Source organism: Callospermophilus lateralis, unplaced genomic scaffold (genome assembly GCF_048772815.1).
Source record: "Callospermophilus lateralis isolate mCalLat2 unplaced genomic scaffold, mCalLat2.hap1 Scaffold_660, whole genome shotgun sequence".
Lineage (NCBI taxonomy): Eukaryota > Metazoa > Chordata > Mammalia > Rodentia > Sciuridae > Callospermophilus > Callospermophilus lateralis.
In genome coordinates, this window is record NW_027514883.1 from 573,293 (window position 1) to 582,777 (window position 9,485).

Genomic DNA, 9,485 nt, shown 5'->3' on the forward strand with positions numbered 1-9,485 from the left:
CTGAACCTAAATAAAAGAGTGAATTCTGGGCCCTTGGAGAGTTATTTTTAAGAAAGTGCATTGTTATGAAGGATGCCACCCCTGTCGTCCAACATTCTGCACTGAAAGATTTCTCGTTCTGCTTCTCTGCTGTGAGCAGATTTATCATGAAACACAAAAGAAACTGAGGCACCATGACGTAGAACTTACCTGTTTTCAGAACTGTGAGGTAAGTAAATCTTTTCTTTATAATTTACTCAGTTGCAGATTTTGTCTGAAAACAACAGAAAATGGACCAAGATGAGTAAATTAAAGTTAGATAAAAAAGAAGGGAGAAAATTATGTTCTTACAACCATTGAGTCTTTATGTTTATGCTTGTTTGGTTAGAGAAAAAGACATGTTCTCTTAGGTTGAATTTTAACTTTATTAAATCATACTTTATCTATTCTTTCATTTGTGACAGTTCAGGAATAAAGTAAAACCAGGAAGTATATTCTGTTTCATGTACCATAGGCAATTATATTCCTCAAATAAATAAATTTTTAAAAAACATAAATTTTAGGAATATATGGGCTTTTAATATTATCACCATAATTAATAACACATTAAATAGATTTTCACAACATTAGAAGGAATGTAAAATTAACAAAATGCAACCTGTTTGTCATGTTTGATAAGACCCAAGGTGGAGGGCTTCCTTAGATATTGAATTTCCCATACATTGGGGCATAGTCCTTATCTATGTCTGGTCAGAAGTGACTACAGCAGAAAACAAGCTAAAGATAGGGAGAAAAGGTACAGGAATGAATCCTGTATATCAGCAAATTTGAGCAACATTAATAAAGCTCACAGTTCTAACTTAATAACCCAGAAATACTCCTATTTGGCTAATGGGCCTTGGTACATATTGAAGTACAATTGGGGAGGTGGTAAAGAGAGTGCAATAGAAACCTTCCTTAACACATCCAAGAACTAAGAGCCCCTCCACCTCATCCATCTTGTAATTTCTGTTCTTTTTCCAATAATCATTACAGACTCCAAAAGCCCAGTTCCAAGAGTTGCCCAGTTTCAAGGGTCTCCCACTTCGCCTCCCAGTAATATCTGCCAATGGTAAAAGTCTGAGTACCCCACGCAAGAAAGCATTCTGATGTTAGATTGATCCAGGAGGCACCTTGTGGATCACATCCAACATTCATGCTTCTCAACTCTCTTTACAGGAAGACGCGGCAGTTGGCTCTTTCAGGACACAAAGTAATAGCAACTGTAAGAAAAATATTACAGACATGAATGTAAAAAATAAGAAGTTAAAGTCTTTAAAAAAAAGTCTTCCTGTGCAGAAATAATATTACTGAGAAATGTGAAATTGTAAAAGCAACAATGATTTTGGATGTAAAAATCTAATACATTATGGGCATGAATAGTAATTCTACAGAACAAATAAATTCCTTACCACAGACTCATAAATTTGTTGACAATGTGAAGAATCAAATATTGAGTCAAATATGAAACCAATTTTTTTAATTTTATTTTTGTTTCAAAATAGATACAGAGAGGATGTCCTGAACTCTCTGAAGACATAAAAAATAACTATCAGAAAAAAAAAATTCCTATTTCAAAAAAAAAAAAAAAGGTGTCATTCTTTGGACCAGAGGTGAAGATTTTCTCTCTTGTAAGCTTTTATAAGCAACTGTATAAAAATCTATTTATATATTTTAGAAAGTATCACTTTATGAAATTAATTCTCATTCACATTTCCTAAATATTCAAATATATTGTACATGTTGCTGGAATCCACTTCAATCCTTTCTGTTATTCCTCAAATCCTGTGATTTTAGAAAGAATAATTTAATATTTATTTATGCAAATCTTTTCACTATCCCTAAGTTTTCTGCATGTTCTGCACTGCCCTGAATTTATGAGATTTAACATGTAGCTATTTATATTGAGCAAACTAAAATCATTTTTATTTTTATTTTCCTTTCTTGGTGATAAAGTTGATTTATTTTCTTAGATTTTCTATAGCTATTCAAAATTTTATGTCATATAAATCATATATACCCATGGTATATACAACATAAAGTACTATTCAACTATTTACCCCCCAAAGCTTTTCCTAACAATTCAAATTTAGCAGAGTAAGGTGGCTTATGTCTGAAATCCCAGAAGACTGGGATAAGCAGATAAAAAGTTCAATGCCAGCTTGGGCAAATTCATGAGAGTCTGTTACAAAAAATACTGCGGGCTGCATATCTGACTAACTGGTATGGTGCTTGCCTAACATGTGGGAGGCCCCAAGTTAAAATGCCAGGGCCATTTTTTTTTAAATACTGAACATACTGAACAACTGCATAAATTTGTTTGTGAAATTGAATAATGAAACTTAAATCTGAGTATAGCTCTGTTTATTAAAATTACCAATTTTTATATTGCTTGTTTTATATATACCTCAGGACATATGAGCCTGGATTATATTTATGTAGTTTTCTTTTTTATTTTTCACTCTTTTTTTAAAGAGAGAATGAGAGAGGAGAGAGAGAGAGAGAGAGAGAGAGAGAGAGAGAGAGAGAGAGAGAGAGAGAATTTTTTAATATTTATTTTTTAGTTATCAGTGGATACAACATCTTTGTTTGTATGTGGTGCTTAGGATCGAACCCGGGCTGCACGCATGCCAGGCGAGCACACTACCACCTGAGCCACATCCCCAGCCCCATATTTTTCACTCTTTACAGTGTAAATTTGACTATAGATACATACTCAAGGATTTTCAGTCATATTATTTATTTATAAAAATAAGTAAGATATTTAACAAAAGGGAAATACCACCCATGTGGTCCTAAGAACAAATAATACATATGAGAATACTACCAAAGTGCTTATGTTTACCTTGAAAGCAATTGAGCTGTGGATTAATCCAGTGATGGGCCCTGCACTGAGTTCTGGATTCAGAGGCTGGGCTATATACAGCTGCATAGATTCAATCCTGCAATAAGGAAGATGCAGTGAACATATGTAAAGTCAGAAAATCATGACTTTTCTTGATATAACCCTTTATAAGAATTCTAGTAACACACAGGTGTGGAAATACAGAAATCATCACTTTTTGAAATTAACTCCTATTCACAGTTCCTAAATATTTAAATATATTTTAAATGCTGTTGAAATACATATTAATACTTTCTGTTACTCCTCAAATTCTGTAAATATGCTTAGTTTTCTGTTCACTTGCATATATATAAGAGTAAAAATCTGGTGTCCATTTCCAGTCTGCACTGAAATCTCCCTATCTGCAATCATAAGCGTCTCTAAGAACTAGAACTGGCTATTGCCTCCTTCACAGGGAGACTGTCAGAAGAATTCTAAGCAGTGATATCTGGTTTCTGAAGCTGAGCTGCCTGGAGGACCCACAGAGTTCTAATGCTTTAAGTTTATTTCAACTATAATTTTAAACTCTCAACTTATACATACAAAATTAACAAATCTCTAGAGGTTTCACACATTGGAGCACTCTACCTCTCCTGTTAGCCTGTGTTCCCACTATTAGCTCTGTGAATTGTTTGATTTCATCAACCTGGTGTACACTTAGTATTTCTCCTTCATCTGCATAGGCTTTCCAGAACTGGAAAGAAAACCAGGAATGAAAGGATTTTGAAATAATTTCTCTTTTGCAACATTTTAATTGAAGCTACTCCTAAAATTACTGAGAATGAGAACTAAGAGAGATGTCAAATTAGGTGGGGGAAGAAAAAAGTAGATCAATGACAAGAGGGACTGAGTATTCCAGTGAATCATGCGCTGTAATAGTCCTGACAAGTACTGTAAAAACTGCAAAAAGATCTGTTGGGAGGCATGTAAACATTCACCTGTACATTGTGTCTCCAATGACCTGGGAAAAGAAAAATAAAAATTCTGAGTGATTTTTACAAGATCCCTCTACCATTAAGTACAGTGTGAGATTTTTGAATCAGCTCCAGAATCTACTAGTTCCTAAGAAGTTCTGTCTTCCATCCTAGGGTGCATTTCCAACTTCTTTTCTACTCAATAGAACACAGTCCACTATAGAATCGTTGTAAAGTGTGGTTCATCAATATTCTGTGTGTGGGGAAGAGGATGATGCTGTGGAGTCTGGGTTCTGCTGCAACCATAAATAAATCCCAGCAATTGTCTAAAGACCCTGTGTCTCAGGTGAGCAGACACAAAGCAGTAGCAATAAGCTCTATATTCCTGAATCACGTCATCTTGTTATGTCTGTGAATAAGATGGAAAAATATACCCTGTTCATGGATAGGCAGAAGTAACATCATCAAAATGGCAATATTACCAAAAGTTCTCTATAGGTTCAATGCAATGCCAATCAAAATCCCAACAGCATTTCTTGTAGAAATAGATAAAGCAATCATGAAATTCATATGGAAAAATAAAAGACCCAGAATAGCAAAAGCAATTCTAAGCAGGAAGTGTGAATCAGGAGGTGTAGCGATACCAGATTTCAAACTGTACTACAAAGCAATAGTAACAAAAACAACATGGTACTGGTACCAAAACAGGCGGGTGGACCAATGGTATAGAATAGAGGACACAGAAACCAATCCACAAAATTACAACTATCTTATATTCGATAAAGGGGCTAAAAGCATGCAATGGAGGAAGGATAGCATCTTCAACAAATGGTGCTGGGAAAACTGGAAATCCATATGCAATAAAATGAAACTGAATCCCCTCCTCTCACCATGCACAAAAGTTAACTCATAATGGATCAAGGACCTTGATATCAAATCAGAGACTATGCGTCTGATAGATGAAAAGGTTGGCTCCGATCTACATATTGTGGGGTCGGGCTCCAAATTCCTTAATAGGACACCCATAGCACAAGAGTTAAAAACAAGAATCAACAAATGGGACTTACTTAAACTAAAATTTTTTTTCTCAGCAAGAGAAACAATAAGAGAGGTAAATAGGGAGCCTACATCATGGGAACAAATTTTTACTCCTCACACTTCAGATAGAGCCCTAATATCCAGAGTATACAAAGAACTCAAAAAATTAAACAATAAGAAAGCAAATAACCCAATCAACAAATGGGCCAAAGACCTGAACAGACACTTCTCAGAAGAGGACATACAATCAATCAACAAGTACATGAAAAAATGCTCACCATCTCTAGCAGTCAGAGAAATGCAAATCAAAACCACCCTAAGATACCATCTAACTCCAGTAAGATTGGCAGCCATTGTGAAGTCGAACAATAACAAGTGCTGGCGAGGATATGGGGAAAAGGGTACTCTTATACATTGCTGATGGGACTGCAAAATGGTGAGGCCAATATGGAAAGCAGTATGGAGATTCCTGGGAAAGCTGGGAATGGAACCACCATTTGACCCAGCTATTGCCCTTCTCGGACTATTCCCTGAAGACCTCAAAAGAGCGTACTACAGGGATACTGCCACTTCGATGTTCATAGCAGCACAATTCACAATAGCTAGACTGTGGAACCAACCCTGATGCCCCTCAATAGATGAATGGATAAAAAAATGTGGCATTTATACACAATGGAGTACTACGCAGCACTAAGAAATGACAAAATCATGGAATTTGCAGGGAAATGGATGGCACTAGAGCAGATTATGCTAAGTGAAGCTAGCCAATCAATAAAAAACAAATGCCAAATGTCTTCTTTGATATAATGAGAGCAACCAAGAACAGAGCAGGGAGGAAGAGCAGGAGGAAAAGATTAACATTAAGCAGAGTCATGAAGTGGGAGGGAAAGGGAGAGAAAAGGGAAAATGCTTGGAAATGGAAGGAGACCCTCATTGTTATACAAAATTACATATAAGAGTTTGTGAGGGGAATGGGAAAAAAATAAGGAGAGAAATGAATTACAGTAGATGGGGTAGAGAGAGAAGATGGGAGGGGAGGGGAGGGGGGATAGTAGAGGATAGGAAACGTAGCAGAATACAACAGTTACTATTATGGTATTATGTAAAAATGTGGATGTGTAACCGATGTGATTCTGAAATCTTTGTAATGTTTTGAATAACCAATAAAAAAATAAAAATAAAAAAAAAACAAGAATACCCATGTGCAGCTTACAACTTGGTGAATTTCTAAAAGTCCCAAATATGTCATTGATTTTCAGAAGGGGACTATCCATTAATCATTACATACATTTTTGTTACTTACAGATAACATAGGAGGGATCCTTATTTTTAGAATTTCATGGAAGAAGTGACCTCGTAGCAAAGTAATTACAGTTGTGGAGAGATATGTTTGTCCAACCAAACTTGAAGCAACAAGGGAAGTGGATTTCAGTTGTAAAATGCAATAGCTATACATGCCTGTCCTATATCCCCATGTATCAGTAGTTACCTTGAATGACTCCACATCTTGTCTGTGGCATATTTCATTCAGGTCCTCTTGAGATCTCTGTCATATGAATCATTCTGGTTATACTCTCTTTGAGCTGCTCAAAAATGTCTTTTCTCTCTTTCTGCATCCTGTCTGAATGATGCCATTCTTCCTCATAGTAAAATGGAGGCATCTTCCCATATTCAACTCTGATTGCTTCTCTTCTTAAATTTATTTAGTTCTGCAGTAAAATTAAATTCATCAAAATATGAACCTATCCCTCTAAATCCTGTCGAAACTCCCTAATTCTAGGACTTCATTTTCCTATGTTTATATATCAATATACAACCATTGGAATTCCACATCATGTACTATCACAAGAATGGGATTCTAATCAGAATAAGTTAAAATCTAAGTATTAATAATAGGTCAAAGTACATTCTACTGTCATGTGTATTTTAAAAGGACAAACAAAAAATAAAATAAACTCCCAGATTCTTATTTGTATTATTAACAATCATATTTAAGCCTTCATCTTGTCAAACTTTCAGAATCCACAAACTTTTATTCCGTTCCTTTTTTACAAATACTCATGGCTCGTTTTTTTCTTTCTAATTAATTTTATGAGGCTAGACTCAAACTTGTAATCTTTCTGCCTTAGCCTCCCAATCAGCTGAGATTACAAGACTGCACTACCATGTCCTTTTCTCTTCATCATGGCCAACAGTTTTAATCAACAGGTTAAATTCACTTAATTCATAATAAAGAGTTTTCTAAAATAATCCACACACAAAAAAAATTTTGTTTTATCCTTTCCAACCCATATGTGAGGAAACATAACCCATTTCATACTTAAGGACTTTAGACTACAACGAATAGATTGAAATCCATTCACTCTTCTTGAGTTTAAGCCAAGTCACTTACACCTACATACTGTAACTTCAGAGTACAATAGTCATCTCCAAGCACTTCATCCAGCTAACTGTAATACTGAAGTGCCATTTAGCACCTGATCTTATTATCTTTCTGAGACCATTTTCTTAAATTCTCTTCAAAAGTCATTCCAATCTATGACATCAACTTCACCATAACTTCAGTAACCTCCCTCCCAATATACCAGTGCAATTATTTATCATGTGCTTCTCTCTGGGATGACATTCTATGGCTATGTTCCTCTTCAGAACTTAATCTTAAAGTATTTTTTTAGTTAAAAATTTTGCAACCAACTATTTAAAATTTAAACCTAATTTGCAGTCTGTGCTCTTTTACTCATTTTCACCTTTCCTGCTTAATTAGTCTAAAAAATGTTATCATGCTCTAATATATCAAGAACTTTACTTATTTACATGACGGTCATTTTCCTTTCTGATTTGTATCTTAACCTTTCCAATAAGAGATTTTTGCAGCCTTGTTTTCTGCATGTTATTTAGCTTATTATTTGTAATAGAGTTATCATGAAACAATTTTTAAATTAATTTTAATTTAAATTATAAGACACTCAGGATAAACATCCACAAAGAAAATTAGTTATTTAAAAATTATTATCAAATTTGTAATCTTCTACTCAAACACAAAGCTGCTTTACTATTCATATTTCCCCTCCATACTTTATATTATGTTGTTAAATATTAATTCTTTGGAGTAATTTCAGACTGTTCTTATATTTGAACCATTTATCCCTCTCTCTGAAATTTTGCACCCATTTATCACCACTTATTTTTCACTAGCAGTCAGCTTAATCTGCTTTGGAAGCTACATTTGAATTTTCAGTAACTACCAAATGCCACTTTTGCCTGCCATTTACATCATCCCAGCACATATGACATTTTGAAATGGCCTAGTTTTTTATACCTGTTGTGTAAGTACTAAGTGTACCTTTACATGTAGTAAAGCAGAGTGATTTTGATAGTATCTGTGTCTCAAATAGAAACCCTATCTAAGGGCCAAACTTTTATAACTAGAAACTGAGGAAATACTTTTACTATTGACTCCTCCCCTTTCTTGTTCATTCCTAGAGAACACTAGAGTTTCAGATCTATTTCCTACTTTAAATATTGCATATAGGACCCCTAAGTTTATGTTGAAGGCAGAAGTATAGCACTAACCTCCCATGAGTCCATTGTCAATATCTCCATGGCCAGATTTCTGTGACTTTCACAATATTTTTTCCATAAACATTGCATTTTCTTCAGCAGATAATTCTGTACAAGAACCATAAGTTAGAGAAGCAGCAAAAATAATAGTGTAACATTCAGACCTTCACATAGGGAAGAAATCAGAAATGAGAGATAAATTAACCTCATTGAAAATACTAGGGTCATTATGTTTTCTTTGTTCCTTTCAGACGTTTGTCAAATATGGGAAGCCTGAGACTTGGAACCCAGAAGGCATTCTGAATGGGAAACATAGAGTCATCTGTTCCCCCAAGAAAACACACCCATGTTGATTTCTTTGATCTTTTAAGAATGGATCTTCAGAGGAATCACTTTCCCTGTGCTCCTCAGAAGCACTTTCAATTGGCCATGTCTGTGAGCTTCATGCTCCTGGGATTTAGAGCAGAGCAAACAGAGAAAGTTCTTGTCTTATTCACACAAATTCTTCTTCATCTCCTTATGAGCCTCACGCATGTGTTACTCCAAGCTCAGAAATTGCCAAAGACTGTTTTTTTTTCTGGCCAGGGCTGCCAGTTTCTTCACACAAACATTTGTTTTAAAGTCTTTCTTCTGTACCATCTGCTTGCATACAGAGAAGGTAACAAGAACTGAGAGATCATGCCAGCCAAGGTAGATACAGGGCCTACAAAAGCTCTGCCCACAGGCTAAGGTGACTGGATCTATAAAGTACTTTATGCAGATAGGGCAGATGATTTTCTTCCTGAAGGCTTGCTTGATTCTGGAATCCATATTTTTGAAGTAGAAGAAGAAGAAGAAGAAGAAGAAGAAGAAGAAGAAGAAGAAGAAGAAGAAGAAGAAGAAGCAGCAACATGTTATTTCTGAGCCTGATTAGGCAAAATGGTTCCTCAGACCCATACCTGGGGAGTAATAACTACATTTTAATTTTCTTAAAAAATGGTCATTAAAGTAGTACAAACTCTATTCTATAACACAAAAGAACTGATGCACAAGGAGAGCCTTCAGCATTATGTCAGGCATAATTTTGACTA

General features: G+C 35.2%; 1 pseudogene; it reads right to left on the minus strand.

The window, feature by feature from the left end:
• Positions 1-729: 729 nt before the first annotated feature.
• On the minus strand, positions 730-9,225 carry LOC143637771 (tripartite motif-containing protein 51-like; annotated as a pseudogene).
• Between the last annotated feature and the right edge of the window lie 260 nt (positions 9,226-9,485).